The following is a 24,260-nucleotide window of genomic DNA, read 5'->3' as shown; positions in this document are numbered from 1 at the left end:
GATTTCTCATAAAGTCACTGTCTTCCAATTGCTCTATTCTAATTTTTAAGGAAGTATTTTCTTCAGTAATCTTTTGGACTTCCTTTTCCATTTGGCCAATTTTTTTTTAGGGCATTTTTCTCCTCATTGGCTTTTTGGACCTCTTTTGCCATTTGGGTTAGGCTGTTTTTTAAGGTGTTATTTTCTTCAGTATTTTTTTCTCTCTTTAGCAAGCTGTTGACTTGTTTTTCATGATTTTCTTGCACTCTCATTTCTCTTCCCAGTTTTTCCTCTGTTTCCCTTACTTGCTTCTCAAAATCCCTTTTGAGCTCTTCCAAGTCCTGGGACTGATTCATATTTTTCTTGGAGGCTTTGGATGTAGGAGCTTTGACTTTGTTGTCTTCTTCTGGTTGTATATTTTGATCTTCTTTTTCACCAAACTAAGATAATATAGTCTAACTCTTTTTGCGCTGCTTGCTCATGATCCCAGCCAATTACTTGAGTTTTAAACTCTTTGTTAAGGTAAGAGTCTGCTTCCAATGTGGAGAATGTACTGTCCCAAGCTTCAGGGGTTTGTGCTGTTTTCAGAGATACTTGTAGGGACCTGTAAATTTTCAGTTCTTCCAAGGTGGTATGATAAGGGGCGAGGTGTTTACTCCTTTCCTGGCCTGTGACCACAAGTATTCCTTTCTGTCCTGTAACTGTGAGGAGGGTTCCTCTCCACAGCCACTAGAAGCTCCACTGTGCCAGAGCTCCTCCTCACCTCGGCACCGCTGCCCAGAACTGTGACCCAGATCCACACACAGGCAAAGCAAGAGATTCCTGCCTCAGCACTGGCAAAAAGATCCCTGCAGTCCTTCTCTGACCAGCCACTGGATTCCCCCTCAGTCTGTGTGCTGGAAGCTCGGGAAGCAGCTGCCCCACCCCCAGGGCCATGCTTGGGGAATGGAGCTGAAACCCCACCTTCCTCTCTGACCACCGATAGAAACAGACTTTTCCCACTGACCTTCTAAGTTGTCTTTGGCATTCGTGGATTGAGGAGTCTGGAAACCTCCACAGCTGCCTGCGATTCAGTCCTCTGAGGCCTGCTCCATGTTTGCTGTGGCCTGGGTGCCCAGTCTGCACTGTGCTGTGCTCCCAGCCCAGCGCGATACACCTTTTTTATCAATCATCCAGGTTATCTTGGGCTGGAAATTTGTTTCACTCTGTCTTTTTGTGGGTTTTGCTGCTTCAGAATTTGTTTAGAGCCATTTTTTATGAGTATTTGGAGGGGTTTGGGTGAGAGCTCAAGGAAGTCACTGCTTTCACTCCTCCATATTGGCTCCGCCCCACTGTGGTTAATTATTTTTGTATATGCCATGTACCACCGAGGGAAAAAAAAAAAAAGTATATTCCTTTCTATTCCCATTCAGTTTCCTCCAGAGGTCTGTCATGCCTAACTTTTATAATGTTCTATTCACCTCCTTAAGTTCTTTCTTATTTATTTTGTGGTTAGATTTATCTAGTTCAGAGAGGTGGAGGTGGAGGTCCCCCACTAGTGCAGTTTTGCTGTCTATTTCTTCCTGTAACTGCCAGAACTTCCCCTCTAGGAATTTAGATGCTATACCATTTGGTGCATATATGTTTAGTAATGATATTATTTCTTTGTCTGTGTTGCCTTTTAGGAGGATGTAGTTTCCTTCCTTATCTCTTTTGATAAGATCTATTTTTGCTTTTGTTTTGCTGAGATCAGGATTGCTATCTCTGCTTTTTTTCTTTTTACTTCAGCTAAAGCATACTATATTCTCCTACAGCCTTTTACCTTTACCCTGCATGTATCACTCTTTTTCAAATGTGTTTTTTGTGAACAACATCTTCTATGATTATGGTTCTTAATCCATTCTGCTACCTGATTCTGTTTTATGGGAGAGTTAATCCCATTCACATTCACAGTTATGATTACTATCTGTATCTTTTGTTCCATCTTCCCCCCCTTTTTATGCTTTTATTTCTTCTTTCTCCTTTCCCCCCCTCACTAGTGTTTTGCTTTTGACCACCACCTCCTTCAGTCTCTCCCCCTTCTATTAGCCCTTTCCCTTTTCTTCCTCTTTACCCATACTGCTTGTTTCCTCCCTTTTATTTCCCCTCCCTTTTCTTTCCCCTTTTCCCTTCTACTGCCTAGAGGGCAAGTTAGATTTCTATAAGTAATTGATTATGTTATTCCCGTCTTGAGCCAAATCTGATGAGAGTAAGGTTCAAACAATGCTCACTTCTCTCCCTTCTTTCCCTCTGCTGTATTAGGATTTTCTGTCTTTTCCTGTAATGTAAATTCCTCTCCCTCCTCCTTTCTCAGTACATTTTCTTAGATCAGACTAATCCACATACTTGGATCCATTTAATCCACTTTATTAGATTTTTTAAATCATTACATCTATGAAATAGATGGACTTCCAAACCTTTCTGATAAAAAGACCAAAGCTCTATGGAACATTTGGTCTTCAAATACAAGTCTCAAGAGAGACATAAAAAGGTTTACATGGAAAAAAATATTATTAATTAGGGCAAACTGTTTATATCCCTATAAGGAAAAATGACACTTGTAACTCTTTATAACTGTATTGTTATGGCACCATGTTAAAGGGTTATATATAGAGGAGGTGGCTATAAGTTCACTTTGATGTAATGATTAAAAAAATCTAATCAGTGGGTTAAATGAATCCAAGTAAGTGGATTAATATGATCTAATCAAGAGATTGTACTGGGAGAAAAGGAAAGGAGGAGGCAGACAAGGGTAAATTATGTTATGGGAAAAGGCACAAAAACCAATTACAGCAGAGGGAAACAAGGAAGGGAAGAAGTAATGAGGGTAAAGGGAAAGAAAATGGAGGGGTTTAATAGAAAGGAGGAGGGACTGAGGGAGGCTGTGGTCAAAAGGAAAACATTAGTGAAGAGAGAAAGAGAAAAAGGAGAAAGAAACACACAAATTGGGAGGAATTAGGGTGGAGAAAAAGACACAGATAGTAATCATAGCTATGAATGTGAATGGGACCAATTCTCCCATATAACAAAATGAAGTCAAATGGATTCATGATTTAGATATAAAGGCTGATACTGTAAGGAAACTGGGAGAGCACAGAATAGTTTATCCCTCAGATTTATAGAGAACAGAAGAAATCATGGGCAAACAGAAGATAGAGAACATTGGGAAATGCAAAATAGATACATTTGATTACATTAAACAGAAAAGTTTTTGCACAAACAAAACCAATGCAACCAACATTAGAAGGAAAGCAGAAAATTGGGAAAGAATTTTTGCAACCAGTGTCTCTGGTAAGGGCCTCATTGCTAAAATATATAGAGAATTAAGTTCAATTTATAAAAATACAGGCCATCCTCCAATTGATAAATGGTCAAAGGATATGAACAGGTAGTTCTCAGATGAAGAAATTAAAGCCATCTACAGTTATATGAAAAAAATGCTCTATATCACTTTTGATTAGAGAAATGTAAATCAAAACAACTCTGAGGTACCACATCACACCTATCAGATTAGCCAATATGACAAAGCAAGAAACTGATAAATGTTGGAGAAGACGTGGGAAAATTTGAAAGGTAATGCATTGTTGGTGTAGTTGTGAAATGATCCAACTATTTTTGAGAACAATTTGGAACTATTCCCAAAGGGCTATAAAATGTGCTTACCCTTTCACCAAGCAATAGCACATCTAGGTCTGTATCCCAAAGCATTCATACAAATGAGAAAAGGATTCACATGTACAAAAATATTCGTAGCACCTCTTTCCATGGTGGCAAAGAATTGGAAATTGAGAGGATTCCCATCAATCGAGGTATGACTAAACAAGTTGTGGTATATTGATGTAATGGAATACTTTCGTGTTATAAGAAATGATGTGCAGGCAGGCTTCAGAAAAACCTGGAAAGACTTGTTTGGTATGATGCAGTGTGAAGTGAGCAGAACCAGAAGAATGTCATACACAACAGCCCCACTGCTTGATGGCTGACATTGATAGACTTAACTCTTCTCAGAAATATAAGCATCTAAGATATCTCAAAAGGCCTCATGATGGAAAATGCCATCCACATTCAAATAAAGAAATATGAAATTTGAATGCAGATCAAACCATACTATTTGCTATTTTTTTTCTTCTGTTGTGTTTTGTTTCCTGTTTCTGGTGGTTCCTCTTATTGGTTCTAATTCTTTCTTACAACATAACTAATGTGAAAATATGTTTAATAGGAATATATATGTATAACCTATATCAGATTGCAAGCCATCTTGGAGAGATAGGTGGAGAGTGAGTGGGAGAAAAATTTAAAATTTGAAAGCTTATGGAAGTGATTGATGATAAATCAAAATAAATTAATAATATAATAAAAATAATGTGGTAATGGATCTTTCCTTATATGAAGTCAAAATCCGGGCTTCCCATCAACTCATATTGACATTAATGTTGGTTCTTTTTCTTTGAAGACCAACAAAGATGATGATGATGATGATGATGATGATGATGATGATGATGATTTGCATGTTATTTCACTTTGAAGACTGAAATCCATCTTTAAAATGATCAAGTGGAGGAAGTAAGATGGCTGAGTAAAGGCAGACTCACCCGAGCTCTCTCTCAAACACCTCCAAGTACTTTTAAAAAAGGACTCTAAACAAATTCTAGAGCAGCAGAACCCACAAAAAGACAGAGTGAAACAAATTTCTATCCTAAGACAATGTGGAAAGCTTTTAGGAAAGGTCTGTTTCACCAGGGTGAGAGAGTAGGTCAGACCTACTTGGTTGTGCCCTGGGGGAAACTGAATCACTGGCAATTGTGGCAGTTTCCAGACCACTCAGCCCACAGATGCCAAAGGCAGTCAGAAGGTCAGGAGGAAGGGACTGTCACACTTAGGTGAGAGTGGAGCACAGTTCAGCATAGGTCTCACTACCACAATCCAGGAGCTAGCAAATCAGGAAAAGCTTGGGGAGTGATTGAATCAGCAGGGCAGTGACAGCAGTTGCTATTTACAGAGCTCTCAGCTCACAGACAATAAGTGGGTTGAACAACTGGTCAGAAGGAGATTTTGGCGGTCTTTCTACTACTGCTCAGGCAAGACTCTATTGCTTTGCCCATGCTCTGACCCAGGTCACAATACTGGTGGCAATCCTAGGGTGAGTAGGAGCGCTAGAATAGCAAAGGTTGCAGCCACGGTGGAAGGGGGTCACTCCTCACAGTTCCAGGACAGAAAAGAGTTTTTGTGGTCACTCACAAAGCAGCACACAGGACAGGAGAGTAGTAAACTCCTCTCCTTAGATAATAGCACCTTGGAAGAACTGAAAACTTAGAGATCCCAAGAAGTGTCTCTGAAAATAGCCCCATAAAACCCCTGAGATTTCACACAGTGGGTACTCCACCCTGGAAGTAGAGACCTAAGTTAACAAAGAGTTAAAATTCAAGTAATAGGCTAGAAAAATAAGTAAAACAACAAAAAAAAACACAGAAAAAAATACTGTGACTATAAAAGGCTAGCATATTGACAAGGAAGTTAAAGACAAACACTTAGATAAAGATAAAATCAAAGCTCCTACATCCAAAGCTCCAACAAAATATGAACTGGTCTCAGGGCATGGAAGATCTCAAAAAAGATTTTGAAAATCAAATAAGAGAGGTAGAAGAAAAATTGGGAAGAGAAATTAGAATGATTCAAGAAAATCATGAGAAAATAGTCAACAGCTTGGTAATGGAGGCACAAAAAATGGTGAAGAAAACAACACCTTAAAAAACAGACTAGGCCAAAAGTCAAGAGAGGTCCAAAAAGTGAATGAGGAGAAGAATGCCTTTAAAAAAAAAAATTGAGCCAAATAGGAAAGGTGGTCCAGTTAGCTCACTGAAGAAAATAATTCCTTTGCCCATCAAATGAACAAGTTGGGAATGGCTGAAAAAGTTGTGGTATATGAATGTAATGGAATACTATTGTACTATAAGAAAAGATGAGTACGTGGATATCAGAAAAACCTAGAAAGTCTTATATGGACTGATGCTGAATGAAGTGAGCAGAACCAGGAAAACTTTGTACACAGGAACAGCCATATTGTGTAATGTCTAATTTTGATAGACTTAGCTCTTCTCAGCAATGCAAGGATCTAAAACATCTCCAAAAACCTTAAATGTGGATAGCAAATGCTATTCACATTCAGAGAAAGAACTATGAAGTCTGAATGCAGATTGAAGCATACCATTTGCTCTTTTTTTCTTTCTGTTTTGTTTTGTTTCTTCTTTCTTGTGGTTCTTCGTATTGGTTCTAATTATTCTTTACAATATTACTAATATGAAAATATGTTTAATAGGAATGTATATGTATGTAGAACCTATATCAGATTGTATGCCATTTTGGAGAAGGAAGGAGAGAAAATTTAAAACACAAAGGCTTATGGAAGTGATTATTGAAAACTAAAAATAAATTAATTTAATAAAAAGAAATATACAGCTTCTGCCTCAAGAAGTTTAAATTTTAGTAGGAGTAATAAATGCAATCAGAGAAATCAACTACAAATTAGAACATTGGGAGTATATGAGAAGAGTAAAAAACCACATACGATCAGATGAGGCAAAGAATACTATAGGTTAGAAAAATGACCAGGACAAAAAGATGAACTTGTCTCAGAAAGAAGAGTGAATTATAGTTTATATTGAATTCTATTTTAGATTGAAGGTAGTATGGAGAATCTTCCTGTCACTCAGATTCATGACAAAGAAATCAATTGAAGGTAGTATGGAGAATTTTCCTGTCACTCAGATTCATGACAAAGAAATCACCTTTTTCTCTTTCTTCTCCCTCACTAATCTATTGCCAAATTATTTGCCAGTTACCATACTCAACAGGTAACTTTCTGCCTATGTAATTCATATAGAGAACTATTACAAACTCTTGAAATTGGAAACCAGTTGCCAATATGCTTTGGCAGAGGTAGTTTCCTCCCTTAGGAACTTCCCATCCTGATGAAATCACAGATCCAAGATGAAAATCAAAATGGAGGAAGGGGAAAAAGAACATTATTTAAAAACATCCCTGCTACCACAAATTTATATAAGGTTGCATATAGATTTAGCCTTATACCTATTTATTTGAAGTGAATTTTTATTTACTTCCTCACAATTTATAATAATTTGTAGCATAAGCAAAAAAGAACAAAATAAGTTTCCTACAGTTTTAAATTAAAAACACTTTTCTCAAATGTAGGAATAATTTTATAAAGTTATACAAATTCCAATAGCAAGCCTGACAAGAAATTACTTCTTCAGATATTTCTATGTTTTGATGCATTTGAGATAAACCCATTATGCATTGCAATTTAACAAATAACTTATAATATCTAGAGGCAAGTTTGTCTTTCATTTTGTTATTTCTTTCCATAATTAAAAATGGACACATGGCATACAAGGATGCCCTCTAAATGTTGCCAATTTGATGATATCATTGTTGATTTGCTTTTGAAAATTATTTTCTTCCTAGGATAAATACCGAGGTATGAAATGCTGATGTTACTGTATAGCATAAAATACATCCAGAAAAACAGGGAATATGTCCAAAGTGAAGCAAACTAATTTTTTTTTGCCAAGTTGAGGCTTTTTTTAAAAACCTAAATCAATTGGTATCTTAGGAGAAAAAAATAGAAAACTTTGAAGATAATGAAATTATAGAATAATTAAACTTTTCTAATTTCATTTTTTATTTTCACATAAAACACATTCTAATATTATTCAGGTCTTACATAAACACTTTACCTCCAGGATCAATGTTTGGAAATTTACCATCCTGGACATATTCTTACTGAGTCTGTTTTGGAGAACATAAGGAGATTTGAAAGCCAAATCACATGTCAATGTTGGAATAAGTAGAGATGTTTATGATTAATTTCTTCAATCTTAAACTCCAAATACACACTACATGTTTCTGCCAGATTAACCTTCTAACATATCATCCTGATCATTTTAATCCAATTCTCATAAATCTAAATGATTTTTGATTGTATATGAATAAATTCTAAACACCTGAGCCTTCTTTAAGGTATTCCATAACTTGGCTCAAATCTACATTTTAACTGCACACTTCCATTTCCTCACTAATCTATATCTAGACTATATGCTAAGAAATCTGAACTATTTTTTGTTCTATGGATACCTGTCAAACATTCTCCTGCCTGCAGATTTACCTGTTGAAATTCTATCCTTCAACCCCCTTCTCAGAGTGCCTTATGTAAATATATAGAATTGATATTTTCCAAGAAAGAGTTGTTAAAAGCTGTTTACATCAGGTTAAGCCAAGATGGCAGAGTAAAAGCAGCGACTTGCTTGAGCTCTCCCCCAAACACCTCCAAATACTTGTAAAAATGGCTCTAAACCTATTCTAGAGCAGTGGAACCCACAAAATGACAGAGTTCAGCTTGGGCATGCTGGCAAAGACCAGGCCTCAATGAACATGGAGCAGACCTCAGGGAATTGAATCACTGGGCAGCTGTGGCAATTTCCAGACTTCTCAACCCACAATGCCAAAGACAACCTATAAGGTCAGTAGGAAAGGTCTGTGACTTCTGTGAAAGAGAAGCTCTGTCCCAGTCCCATTCTGAAGAGAAGCATGAAGAGGTAAACAGCAAAGAGAAATCATAACAGACTTATCAGGGTTGAGCTGTTTATATTCCTACATGGAAAGATTACGTTTGTAATTCATGAGACCTTTGTCAGTATTCAAGTAGTTGGAGGGAAAAAAAATTATCTGTATAGATAGATGGGTAAATAGATGGATAGATAGATAGATAGATAGATAGATAGATAGATAGATAGATACAGGGCACAGCATGAGTTGAAGATGAATGGGTGGCATCAGGAGAACAAAATTAAGGAGTGAGAGAGGATTATACTGGGATAAGAAGAAAGGAAGAGGTAGAATGGGATAAATTATCTCACATAAAACAGACAAGAAAAAGATTTACAGTGGAGGGGAAGTGGGGAAAGGTGAGGGGGAAAGAGTGAATCTTATTCTCATTGGATTTGACTTAAGGAAGGAATAATATACACCTTCAGTTGGGTATTGAAATCTATCTTACCCTACAAGAAAACAGAAGGTAAGGGGATAAGAGAGCAGGGGGATAATAGAGGGGAGGGCAGATTGGAGGAGGGTGTAATCAGAAGCAAACACTTCTGAGGAGGAACAGGGTCAAAAGAATAAATAGAATAAATGGGGGGTAAGATAGAATGAAGGGAAATATACTTAGTTTTTCACAACATACTACTATGGAAGTGTTTTGCACTACTACACATGTATAACCTGTATTGACTTGATTGCCTTCTCAATGAAGGTGGGTGGGGAGGGAGGAAGGGAGAAAATTTTGAACCCAAAGCTTTAAAACCGAATGTTAAAAATTGCTTTCACATGCAACTGTGAAATAAGAAATAGAGGAAATAGGTATAGAAATCTATCCTGCTCTACAGGAAAATAGGAGAAGGGGAAAAGAGAAGAAGGGGGAGGATTTAGAAGGAAAGGCAGATTAGGGGAAGGAGTATTCAGAATCCACACCATCTTGGGGTGGGGAAAAGGATGAGATGGGGAGAAAATTTGGAAATCAAAATCTTGTGGAAGTGAATGTTGAAAACTAAAACTAAACACAAAGAAAAAATATTAAAAATTTTTTTAAAGAATTAAAATAAAAGCTCTTTAAATTATTTAGCTCATTTGATCTTCACAACAACTCTGGGACGTAGGTGCTATTATTATCCCCATTTTAAAGGTGAAGAAAATGAAACACAAATATGTTACATTACTTCCCCAGAGTCAACCAGCTAGAGAATGTCTGAGGCAGGATTTAGACTCAGGTCTTCCTGATTCCAAGCCCTATGCTCCACCCACTGCACCACATGATACAGTGGAAAAAGCATTGATGTTAGAGTTATCACTCATGTCTTGTCTCAGTCACCAGCTGTGTGACTATGGACAAGTTGTTCATTTACTGAGATTCACTTTCTTCCTCTGTAAAATGGAAATAAAGATGAAGGTACTATGGATCTCACAGCCTTCATAAACCACAGAATGAATTTTAACATTACCTTTATATCTCTAAACATGAATGGTCCCCACAAGGTCTGCTCTGATAACAGAGATAAAGTTTTCAAAGTAATGTGGAAAATGGAAAGAATGTTGGATTTCAAGTTAAGAGACTTGGGCTATAATCCTGGCACTGAGGCATACCACCTGTGTGACCATGTACAAATCATTTAATGTCTCTGGACATCCATCTTCTTAAGTGTAAAATAAGGGGGTTGGATTACAATGATCTTTTGTGGTCACTTCTGGTTCTAATCCCACAATGTGATATTGTATGTATTCCCTGCTAGTGCCAACTGTATATTTGTTCTGTTATTTTTTTCAATTTTATTCAATTCTCTTTTTATCTTAAAGTTTCATTGAGCTTAATCTTACCATCTGTTTTTTTTTACTATTTTTCCCTTAATTACCTACCTGATACATTTATCTTCCACTTTACTAATTTATGAAGTGCTTTTAGAAGTTCATTTTTCTCTGAGAACTCCTTTAGCTGGAGCTTAAACATTTTTCATGTTAGCAAATAATTATCATTTTCTTTTAAATAGCTATACATCATTTCAATAATATATTCTTAGATCCATTTAGTGTTCAGAATATTGTTGCTTTATTAAACTTATATCTTCTTGTGTTCCCAAATTTAATTATAATTGTATTATGGTATTGTCTATAATTAGTATGCTTAATATCTCTGCCTTTTATTTATTAATTTATCTAGCAAATAATTAATATATGAAAATATACTTTTTTGAAGCTGAAATGTATGTATATTCTTGGATAACCTCATTCAGAAGACTCCTTTTGTCTTTCCTTTCAAAATTTTGTTTTTGTTTTGTTGTTGCTTTGTTTTTTCCAACAGCTAATCATTTCTTTCTAAAGCTCAACCACTAAATGCTTCATGGTTCTCTTTCACCTAATGGTTACATGGCTCTTTTATAGTAATAGTGATCTTGAAAGTGTCTATACTTCCTTACAAACTTTTTTACCCTTATGGACTATATAAGCCCACCTCACTGAGTTGAACAATTCTATAAATTTGTACATATACATTTCTTGCGGTATTTGCTCTGTAGCTAGTAATGCCTCCCCAGTCCTTCTGTCTTCAGGAGTCTCTAGCAGAGTAGGAGTGAGAATTTAATTTAATTTTTACTTCATCAAGAGCATTAGAATGACCATCATATAATTTTCGATTTGATGATATTAGTCAGTAACCATAGACTGCCTCCAAATTAATCTTTGAATGGATATTATATGAGATAGCATATTTCAATGGAAAGCTCACTACACTGCAGTTCAAAGAACTGATTTCTAACCCTGATTCTCCTTAAGGCTTATATAACTTGGAATAATTAACTTCATGTCTCTACCTTAGATTCCTCCTTTACAGAATAATATGGGTTTAATCTGGTGAACTCTACAGATATGGACTGCATTAAGAAAAGCATAATATCCAAAAACAGGTAGGTGGTTGTCTCGCTGTACTCGGCCCTTGTGAAAACTAATCTGGAGTATTGTGTTCAGTCTTGAAAGCCACAATTTAAGGGAGATCTTGCTAAGCCAGAGATTCTCTACAGGGAACATTGAGCATAATCACGGGCCTTGAGTGTGTATTTTATATAATGATCAATCCAAGGAACTGTATATTTTTAGCCAAGAGAAAACAGGTGGGGAAGGAAATTTTTAATAGCCACTTAGAGAGGAAAGAAAATTCTCCTTCTTCCTCCAGAGCTCAACCAGTAGCAGTAGGTATATGACACAAAGAAGAAAATAAAACCTTTGTGGTAGGAAACACACACACAAACTTGCTAACATGTAGAATTTTCCAGAAATGGAACAGTAGAGAGAAAAGGTGGTAGCTTTCTCTTCTTTGGAGGACTTCAAACTCGGGCTAGATGAACAGCATTTAGGTATATCATAATCAATGGCATGGATGGGATGGCTGCTGAATTCAGTTTCAACTCTCAAATTCTGAGATTTTGTGATTCTGACTCTTCAAACTCTAAATCCTATGAGGTGTATCCTCCATCGCATATTACCCAAACCACAAGATCACATGATTGATTTATAAATGATTATACTTAAATTTTTTCTTCAGTATTTCCAAATATTCTACTTGGTCAAAATCTGATTGATACTGCAACTCCATCATGGGTTATCCCCCTCTAATTCATTTCCACAACCACATATCCAAACTCTGCATATAACTGTAAACATACTATACTACAACTTCAATTATCATCTTATCATTATGTCAGTCTGGTATTATCCTAGCTGACTTCTGTCCCAGACTCCTATCTAACTACTTCCAAACTGTGTTACCTTTGGAACATTTTTTTTTCTTTATCCACTTTCATATTTTATAATCCGCTTCAGGCAAATTACATCACCTGTCACTAGCAAATCTACAACTAAGCCTTCATTCCACAAACCTGATCTCTGACATATACTTACATGCAGCACTAGCCCTGCTGCCATCCAGAACATTTGTATAAAATGTCCTGTTGAAAAGGAATCAATACTTTCTCATCTCTAATTCATAGTTGATTATATGTGAGACAAATTTTTGCACCTTTCCTTTAGAAATAGTTTATGGATTAAATCTGCATAAGTTATGTAGGAGTATAGATAGGAAGTGGAACTACAATTTCATTAGAATAGGGAACTCCTTATTGAAAAAAACTTCATCTATGAATACAAATTGGCAACTCTGAAACATATTCTTAGAAAGGAGCCTAGAGCACTGACAAGCTACTTTACTTGCCCGGGGTCGCATAACCATTACTTATATGTTAAAAGTGGAACCTGAACTCAGGTCTTCCTGGCTTGTTCTCTATTCATTGGACCTCATATGAAGCCTACCTAAGAAAGCTGTTTTTGTTTTTAGCAGAATAAGTAATTTTTATTTTCTTAGCCTAGTGTTTTGCTAAACAGCACAAAGCAATTTATTTAAATTCTTCACTGATAGTTTGAAAGAAGAGGAAAAATATGTGGAACTTTTTTTTTTTCCTATTAGATTACCAGAAGTTTTTACCAAAAATTGTGGGTTCTTCAAGTGGAAAACTATAGTTAATACAGGGTGCTACTATTACATTAATATGCCTTTAGGGATCAGGAAAGATGCATAAAATATCATCTGGAAACCTCCAATTTCCTAGTCCCTTGTCTCATAGGAAGAAATAATAATTGATTATATTATTTTAAGGGAGAAAAAGTCCTTCCCTGATTGACAGTAAAAAACTCATTGATATTGTTGTCTCTTAAGAAAAATACTCAAGTTGACTAAGGTACTGTGATTTTGTCAGACCGGAAATTCCCTCTGTTCATGCAATTTCCTTTCTTTGGCTTATGCCAAATCACTTGTCTTAGGCTTTTAAAAATCATGTGACTTGCTCAGGATCACACACCTATTTATCTATTTAGTGTAAGGGTGATGTCAGTCCAAATCTGGAAGTCCATACACAAAAATGCATGACAATATTATTTAATAAATTAAGCAACACTTTTTTTTCTCATAAAAGGAAGGATTCTCTGAACGTTTGTCAATACTAATTGCTCATGCATAATTGAAACCATCTGATCAAGAACACATGTCTAAACATGAAGTGTTTTATGACTCTCTTATTTCAGAAAAGAAATACATAGTTTAAAAGAGACTTTTAAATGTTAAATTAATTTCTCTCTTTTTGGTATTGGACCAGTCTGCTGTTTCTATTCTGAGATGACACATTTCACTACAGTTGAAATGCTCAAAATTATTACAGAAAGTTAAGGAACAGATTCTGGCCAGCTGCTTAGCATATGAATGCCAGCAAAGGAAGAAAAGAATAAATCTTTAGCATTGTATTTTTCTTCTTCTTCTTTTTATTTCTATGAAACACATTTGGATATTAATATTCAAGATATCAGGATCCTTAACTAACCTCACACTCTATTTTGTTTTTGTCCTTCCTCCCTTCCTTCTTTCCTTTCTTTTTTCCTTCCTTCTTTCCTTCTAGATCAAGCAAGCTAGTAGAAACTAGAACCTTGGCAAGTATATTGTAAACATGTAAACTATGGGCTTAGATTCTTATAATCTAGCCATTGCTCAGATTTTCAAAATCTGGCCAATAGCCCACAAATGCTCAGATTCCTTAAGAGTTTGGCTAATACGGCAAATCTTCAACAAACCTCGTCTCTGGCTGAAAGAAGACTTAGGTCGAATACTTTCAGACAGGATCTGCATGTTGCGATTTTGGAGAGCCAGCACCCTCAAACCCCTAAACCAAATCATTTTTGTGGCCCATATGGGGAAACTGCCTAACCCCAAGTTTTCATCTGGCCAAGACTAGAAGGTATGTAAGCTTCTTCCCTCCCCTCCTTTCTTGTTCTACCATTGGGGTCACTCTTCAAGCACCAAGGCTTTAAGGTCCTTTTCTAGCAGACAGTTACAAGGCTGTCTCACACTCAACCTGATGCTCTCAAGTTCTTGGTCCACTGGTTCAGTTCAAGGCCATGGACCTGGGTACACCTTCCACAGAACAGAGGACAATGACAGATGCCCTATATGGAAGTTTATGCTCAATTCTGTTAATTTCCTTGGTACTAGGGAATTGGGGAAAACTGCAGTTGTTTTTGGTTCCCTGAGGCATACTTACTCCCTTCCCTCTGCACCTCTGAATCCTCCTTCATGGAGGTTACAAGGAAACTTAGAACAGCTAAAAATATCTTGGCATATTCAGGAGCATTTGTGATTGATCATTAAGGAGTTTGGAAACACCTGTACAACCTGGTCACTCCCTTCCCTTGAGTCAAGAGGGTATCTGTTTACCCCTCTCATAGGAAAAGGGATTTTCACCCTTTATTCCTCACCTTTGAATTTGCTCTCCCCAACCTGTGAAAGGAAGGAGGAGGGAAGGGCAACAGCTACAGAACCAGGCAACCTTTACTTGGAAGCATCATCCAGGTTCAGCACATCCTGCTCAAGACTACAGGCCATTCACCTGCAGTTGATAGCAAATAGTGGGTACCAGCCAATGTCCCCCCATCATTCCCTGGATGCAGCCTGTGCTTGGTTCCAGGCAACCTCCTCTTTGGTACCACCTTGAGGCAGGGACAGCTCTACATCCCTTGCCAGCAGGAAGCAGTTTCAGAAACCCTTACCCCAAAAGAATTTGCGTCCCATTTTTTTGAAGGGGGAATGATGAGGATGGGGGGGGTAAATCCCAAAAAGGAAAAATCCTGGACCTTCCCACATGGCCAAGTCTCTGGCATTCATCTGAGGCTATAATCCCATCAACTGGATTTTTCAATGTGGCTACACCCAATCTCCCAATTCTATTACCCTTAACCTAACCTAACCTAGCCCTCCTATGGCCCCTGGCCATTTCCTATACCTAATCCTAGCTAGGCACCATTGTCCAGGTCCCAGGAGTTCTGTTCACCCCAGCTTACTGACCACTTCCATCCAGATCTCCTTGGACCTCTCTTCCAGTTACCGCAAACTACTACTCCTACAGTCAGTATATAAGGTCCATTTTGTCTCCATAAAGTGGATTAGATTCTTATAATCTAGTCACCACTCAGATTTTCACAATCTAGCCATTAGTCCACAGATGCTCAGATTCCTTAAGAGTCTGACTAATATGGAAAATCTTCAATAAACCTTGCCTCTTGGTAAAAAAAAAAAACCCAACAAATAAACAACAACAACAACAACAACAACAAAACATGTAAACTATGCACTCCCTGTAACTAGGGGCTATTTTGTCTGCTTTTTTTTGGGGGGAGGGGATCAAGGGACTTTCTTTGTAGTAGCTACTTAATACTTATGGGCTTCATTAGAAATTTTGATTCGATTTTTTGTTCCTCCCACTAGGTATAGAATTTTGAGAATATCATTTAATGTCCCCAAGTATCAGCTCATCTTCATATTCTTACCATCTATAATATGATACTCTTACTGCCTACTTTGGGTATTGGTGTGAAGCTGAAATTATACAGTTCATGAGAAAGCACTTCAGGAATTGTGAAGCACCTTAAATTGTTATCTGAATTAATTCAATCCATCACAATTATATATCTTCTCAGTGCAAGGCACATTGGTAGGCAATATGATCAGATATGTATATTTCTAGAATTGGATCCACTCAGAGAGCAAGACTTCTTTCAGGAATTTATTTCTAAATGGTCTGTGGATGATTTTGAAGGATCTGAGGACTAGTATGTTATTTTTTAAAGTGCATACTTATTTTTGCTAACCTCTAACTGATATTTAGCATCTCTATTCAATTAAATGTGTGTATATTTTTATATATAGGCATATGCATACAAGCATTATATATATATATATATATATATATATATATATATATATATATATATACATATATATGATATGCATATGCTTATGTATATAATTGTTCTGAGAATAGGTCCATAGCCTTCCTAAGACTTCCAAAGGGGTCTCTTACACAGAACAAGTTTAAAATATGGAAAGGGCAGTGGTATCAAACACTACTAAGTATTACGTAAGCATACCTGCAGTTCATATATTGACTTATAAAATTATATATTAACATCTATTGTAGAGGGCCGGCTTTGGGGAGTTGGAGGGCTTAGGCCAGTCCGGGTCTTACCTGTAGCTTGTTCTAAGCCTGACAGCTGTGAAACTCAGGATGTCGGCTCACCACCCCCCTGTTCCATCTCTTGAGAACAGGATGCAGGAAGGGAAGAAACGGATGGGGTACAGGACAGGACTCAGGAAAGAATATAACAGACAAGGTACAAGGAAGTAAGGAAATCACTTAATTAGATTTGTACTTTTCATGAATAATAATGTTACTATTCCTTGATCCAGTACTATATAAGCCTGAGCCCTCAGATCAATAAACAGTTTGTTCTTCACTGCTCTCACCTGGCCCGTGATTCTTTCTCTCTTCACACTCTGCTGGCATCAGACCACAGCCAGGGATGCAGGTGCTCCCGGCAATCTATGTTCTATTTTTATTAAGTATTTTCCAATTATATTTTAATCTGATTCAGGCAATACTCATGAGCATTTTGTGTGGCATATAGCCAGTTATCATGTGTTTGTTTCCCCTAGACTAGAGGATGATTCATTTAAAACTGGAAGGGACCCTAGAGATCAAATAATGAAATACTCCTCATTTTACATATTAAAAAAATCTGTGTCCCAGAAGGATTAAATTATTTGTTCAAGGTCATATGAGAATATGTAATTTAATATTTGAAAGTATTCTAAGACTCCCAATGAATATCCAACTAAGTTAAAATAATGAAGTTTAATTTCCCTTTTTTTAAAGGGATAATCACTAGCCACCTGTGAGCAATGATGCTATATAGCAAATAGTAAGCTGGACTCAGAATCAGGAAGACCCAGGTTTAATTATGTCTTCAAGTCCAGCCTCTGACATATTATGTCTGTGTGATCCTGAAAACTCACATAAATTCATAGAGGGCTAGGAAACTCTACTAGACTTTGAAGTTGCAGAATGTTTGCTCATTACACTTGGTTTATGGAATTTTCTCTTCAGAATTTCCCTACACAAATGAAATTATGGGTATGCATAGGAGAGTTGTGGTTGTAAGGGGAAGCACTAGGGAAGAGCTTTAGGCAGTAAAACAATGAGAAGCAGGTAAAAGGAATAAGAATACACACTTAGGAAATCCATATTGGTGGTGGTATCAAGGTGCTTCATGAATACAAAGATCCTAGGTTCCTTCCTAAGCATTTTGACTCTTTTGAATAACTGTTTGGAGACTGTAGTCTGAGCCTAGGTTGGCATGGGGTCCACCCTCATGGTATTAAACTCTGTCATGTTGGAGGCCTGGTTGATCTGGCCTACTGCTGATGTCTGCCACAACTTTACACAGCAGGATAGTAGTGGATTATGTCTGTAGAACAGCTTCTGTAACAGCCTCCAGAAGAGCAAAGTGGGAAGCAGTTAGGAAACTGATTTGAGAGCAAAAGTCTCAGATAGATACCAATGAGTCTGATATACTTTCAAATAGCCAAACATTGAAAAAATAGCATCTTTCACTCACAGCTCAAATATTAACTGTTATTTATGCAGAGCGTAAAACACAAAACAAATAAATAAGCAAAATCTTGTTAGCCCTATAGTGAAATTTGATGAATTAGTACCAAATGAGGGTCAAGGTAGTCTGAATTGTTGAGGGGTCTAAATTATGAAAACAAATCTCAATTAGTGAGAAGTCTAAATTACAAAAAACATTAATGTGCTAAGAAATGTTCTGACAGAACTTCCTTTAATTAAAAGCTAAGAATTGTTTGTAATTAACATATTAAATTGCTGGAGAGAACTGGAGAATTCTCACATGTTGCTAGAGGAAATAGGATGAGTGGCTAATTTTATCAGCCTAGGTTAAATCTGATTTATTCTTTTATTACAAACTCACTTTTTTCCCCAACCAACTCTCCAGAAGGAATTAAACAGTAAGTGGAAGAAGGTGCAGGGGCAGAGTGAATTTCTAGGTGAGAAGGCTAGAGGTAGCATGAATCTCCATGAGCACTTTCATAGAATAGAAAACAAATGTCAGTAGGAAGAAAAAAAACCAAAACATAGGAATACTTATACCTTTTGCTCTCCCCCATTCAAGTTTCCTTACCAATCTATAAATCAATATGTATTTATTAAATGATTTAGTATGTGTCAGGCTCTATGCTGAGTGTTTAAGAAAGAATGAAAATGTATAATAGTCCCTGCCTTCAAGGCTGTTAAATTTTAATGTGAGAAACTACACACACACGCATGTACATATATCACATGTGTTTACATGCATCCCACATATATGTGTATGTGTATTCACATGTGCATAAATATATATTTCAGTGTGTGTATATATGAATATATGCATAGATATTATATATATATACATATACATATATATGTATATATATATATATGTTTATACAATACAAGCAGCTTTGAAGTATATCTGACAGGCATAGAATATAAGCTATCAGGGCCTCATGGGTCTGCATTGGTCCTCAAAAGGAAAAGCCAATGGTAACACTCCTTCATGGTGTGATTGGAGCCAAACACTGTGCACACCTAAACAGGTGCATCTATAACACTGGCTTCTCCTCAAAAAAAAAAAACAAAACTAATATATAAGTTTCTCCCAAGTTGCTAACCTAAGTCAGCCCAAAAGTACTAGGATTGTAACTAGTCTCACATCCACTAGCAATAATAATCTCCTTCCCTTCTCCTTAAGTACCCTAAGCTATATGATACCTCTTTACATTGGGAAAGGTAATAACATTACTCAGATGCAATTTAACATTTTTCCGTCTTTTCTGCTTCTCCAGATTAGAAGTCCTAGGGGATTCTCCCCCCATCCACTTTTAGCTTTTCAGAATTTTTTTTCAATCAATTCAAATTAACAAACATTTATTATACTCACTATGTGCTATGTACCATGCTGAGCACTGAGAATTCAAGTAAAAATAAAGACTGCCCTTGTTTTCAAGAAGCTTTCATTCTAATAAAAAAAGAAAACATACAATGTAAGTGAAAACAATGGAAGGAGTAGGAGGTACAACTGCAGGGTCATGGTAGAGTCAGGAGTGGATCCAGAGAGGATCAAAGACACTGCTGGCTGACTTGGGTACTTTTGTGAAAATGGAGGTGCTGGAAGGAATTAAACAGTAAGTGGAAGGAGGTGCAGGGGCAGAGTGAATTTCCAGGTGAGAAGGCCAGAGGCAGCATGAGTCTCCATGATAAATGGGCCAGGGACAGGATGAACTTCCAGCATGAAAAGACTTCTGTGACATGGTGGAGAAAATCTAGAGATTCAAGTATAGGAACTGAGGAAGAATAAAGCCCAAGTATCTTTCCACTACTATCATTTATCAATTGCCTTAGTATCATCAATAATAGAGATAGACTAAGGTCCTGCCTTTGTACTAATAAAAATCTGAGGCAATGGGCTTACGATAGGTCCTTATGGTGCTTCAAATGTTCTCACAAATTTTGGTCTTAATCCCCTCCAATTCCTCTGGCAGATAAATCTTCTGAAAACAGTAATTATATCATGCCATTGCCCTGTCCACATTATGATAGTGATGCACTATAATGAATTCTGTTGTAACTCTTTTCAATTTCACCAAGGAGCTCTTTTGCATGACGTCTTCTTGTGCTATTCGGATATGTGACAGATGACAGAATTTGAGCTGGAATTTACAGAGTGAATAATATTTTATCAAATGGAAATGAGGGCATGGTATTCCAATTGCTAAGAATGGCATTTATATAGGCTCAGAGATAGGACAGCATGTACAGAGAGCAGAGTCCTACTTCTTGGTTAGAACATGAACAGTGAGGAGCAGAAATATGTGAGAAATTGGGGAATGATGTTGGTTGTGGAAAAAGATCATGATTTAGTAGAATGTACCTTGGACTCAGGGCCAGAAAATCAAGATTCAAGTCTTTTGTCTCTCATTTTCTAGCTGTGTTCTGGGTTGAGTCATTTCACTTTTTTCTACTTCTTTCCTGTATAATAAAGGGATGCATAATATAGTCTCTAAGGTCCTTTTTAGGTCTGACATATAAGATTTTATACTTTTGCTTATATCATTATTTAACTTTTCATGTCTATCTTTCATTTTCCCTTCAATTAGATTTTAAGTTTCTCAAGGACAAAAATTCTGTCTTACACTGCTTTACACATCTGGCAGCAGCTAACACTGTTCTATTGTAGGTATTCATTAGATATTTATTAGATTAATGGATGAATGGGCAGATAGATGGATGGATGAATGGATAAGTGAATAAATGGTTGAGGGAGCTTATGAAACTTCTCTTGAGCATTTAAAAATTCCCCTGGATCTCTTGCTAATACTTTTCTAAATTATCTCTGGAAGGGGCTTCTAAAAGTGACCAAAAGGTAAATATGCAGTAAATCTCAACTAATCTTGTAATTTTGAATTATTCTTGAATATTCAAAATTCATTAATCACTTAAGTATCTTTATTTAAAAATGAACTCCTTTCCTTCCAACTTGAAGAATGGAGAAGACATCTAAGAGCAAATTTTCAATCCAAAGGGAAAGATATCACACCACTGTTTCCATAATGGGAATTGCTCATCTAATTCCCCATTCACCACTCTGTGAATTTCCCCCTCAAGAGTCATGAAAGCTATGAAACTTACCATGGGAGAGAAACTCGTAATAGACTACTTAACTGGATTTTGACACCTGGAGAGAAAAGAAAAATGAAATTCAAGAAACTGCATTTAACAGATAATGTGGCATATTCCAAATAGAATAAGCTACAGAGAGAGGAAAAGGAGCAGAGAAGGAATTTAAGCAAAAGGTAAAATAGAGCAGATAGAAGAAATAGGTTGTCACCCTCAGGAGTTGGTAAGGAACATAAAACTGTTAAAAGCCAAGAGTACAGTAAGTTATTCTTTAATTCATTTCAAAAGGAATCCTCCACCTTATTAAGTTTTTCAGGCAAGGAGATGACCGAACAGTTGGAAAGACTTTCTTTCAGAATGTCATCTGTTAATGGAAAGACAGAGAAAGATGATATTTTTTTCAAGGGATTAAAAATATATAAATACACATATACATACATACAGGACCATATATATATACATGTTTATATTTATATGTGCATAGACATATATCATTATTTACAATTGTACACACATAAGTGTGTATAGGCATATAGTTTTGTTTTTTGTTTTGTTTTGTGTGTGTGTGTGTGCGTGCGTGCGTGTGTGTGTTTTAAAGTACGGTGTCAAATTGTCTAGAATTCTGAAGGCCTAGGTTCAGGTCCTGTGAAGTTTTCAGACTGTGTAAACCTGGCCAAGTTTCTCAAATTCTTAGTGTGCAAGGTAGCTCTAAATAACTCTAAATTACTCATCTACATTTGAAAAGGCAGTTCCTTACTAGAAGCCTCCTGCTCTGATGAAATCAAACTCTAGTCCACATAATTTGTATATAATCTCTATCTATTGATTATCTCTTTGTTTAGCATCTACATATCACCTACCTTTCTGTATATTTCTATTTAGATCTATGTTTTTGTATATTTCTATATCTACCTTCTTGTCTATCTATTCATTTATCTACTGATTTTGATCATATTAATATAGGAAATTGGCAGTGTGGAAACTGCCTCAATAAATACAGATCGGTAAGTCTTGATGAATTGCTCAGCCACACTTCCTGCTCAGCTTGTAATCAGAGGAAATAGGTTTGAATCTCTTCCCTGATGTTTAATATGTAAATGTTATATAACCTATATGTTACTGAATAACTAATCCCTGTATACTAAATCATAGGCTGTTGCATTCTGTATTGGTCGAGAGAGTTTCTACAACCCTAATTACCCCATGAATGTATTTGGGAGAAAATTGCAAATCCTAGTGTAACAGCATTTGGGAGAGATGATCAAATTTTAATATAAATATAAAAAGAAAAATATTTTCAGTAATTCTAACATCCAAAAGATTAAATGAACATTTCATATACTTACACTATATATAGATACCTGTTAATTTATAGAAATTTGTATAATAATGCATTTTTTCCTTATAGTGATAGCTATAAGGCCAAAAATTATGTATCTATGAGTGGAGACAAAATATATGCATTTTACTCAACACAAAAAATCATCACTGAAACTAAATTTGTAACTTTTAGACTTCTTAAAAAACAACAACAAAAACAACTCCAAGAATAACTTCATTTACTTTGTACATTGAATGTAGTAATGTAGTACTTGGCTCTGCACTGTGAACGTGTATGTGTGTGTATGTGTGTGTGTGTGTGTGTGTGTGTGTGTGTGTGTGAGAGAGAGAGAGAGAGAGAGAGAGACAGACAGACAGAGAGAGAGTTAGTTGAACTTTAGATACTGTTACATGATGTTGAAATTTGTGCTTTTCTAAAGAAACTGTTACCAAGGTTTACCAGACTGAGATTAGCAGGATTTTTTGGAGGGGAAGGAACTGGTGGTGGAAGGGGATAGTTTTAGGGTATCAACAATACTGAAGTAAAAAAAATAGATGGGTAACAGCAGCACTACAGATGAGCTCTCTCACCTTTCACCTTCAAATGACTTTACAATAATGCCTGAAATCAAATTCTGGAGAGGTGGAGCCAGCAAAAGCTCAGGGTAAGACATTCTTCTACTTAAGACAACTTAGGAGTCCAGGAGAGGTCTATTACATAGGTATATAATATCAGTGCCTGGACTTGGTGGTGGTAAAAGCAGCAGCAGCAGAAGTTGCAGGATCACTCAAGGCAGAGACAGTAATGGGGCCAGGTAACTAGTCAGAAAGAGAATGTAGGGGACCAGTGTGATAGCACTGGGCACAAGGTCAGATGCTGTTGGGCAACTCCATTGCCTGTACACACTTCTGTATCACATTTCAAAGGTGGTAAAGAATACTTTGGGGCAAAAGGGAGCAAAGATTCTGAGAAGTATCACATCTGTTCACAATGGATCAGGGACCCTGAGGATCAGTATCACTACCAATCCCAACCAATTAGGGGCCATACATAGCAATATAATTTGTGCCAGCAAGGCAAGGCCAGGAACCACACTCTCCCCAGATCACACCACCCTGAAAGCATGAAAACTTCCAACTCTCAGAACTAGTTCTGAAAACAACAATGATAGAAGCCCAAACCAACTTTAACATAAAGTTAAAAATTAAGAAATTGATTGGAAAAATGAGGAAACAACAAAAAGAAACTGACCATAAAAGCCCACTATTGTGGCAGGGAAGATGAAGACACAAATTCAGAAGAAGCCAATTATGTCAGAATAACTAGAATCAACCCCTCCCCACAAAGAGACATGTGAATTGAACACAAGAACATTAAAAAATGTTGTATGCCTTTAAAAAATAATTTTCAAAATCAAATAAGAAAGGTAGATGAATAATGGGAAAGAAATATGAGCAATACAAGGAAATTATGAAAAAAAATAGTGCAGTAAAGAGGCACGACACGCATCCCGAAGAAAATAATGAGATAAAAAACAGAATTGGTGAAGTGTTCAAAGAGGTACAAAAACTTGCTGAAGAAAACAATTGCTTTATAATTGGAACTGGGCAAGTGGAAGCTAATGACATCATGAGACATCAAGAAACAAGAAGAAGGAAATCCATTATCTCCACTATTATTCAATATTTTATTAGAAATTATAAATATAGCAATAA

This window comes from Phascolarctos cinereus, unplaced genomic scaffold (genome assembly GCF_003287225.1).
Source record: "Phascolarctos cinereus isolate Bilbo 61053 unplaced genomic scaffold, phaCin_HiC Scaffold_5;HRSCAF=322, whole genome shotgun sequence".
Lineage (NCBI taxonomy): Eukaryota > Metazoa > Chordata > Mammalia > Diprotodontia > Phascolarctidae > Phascolarctos > Phascolarctos cinereus.
Note: the sequence above shows the minus strand (reverse complement) of the source record.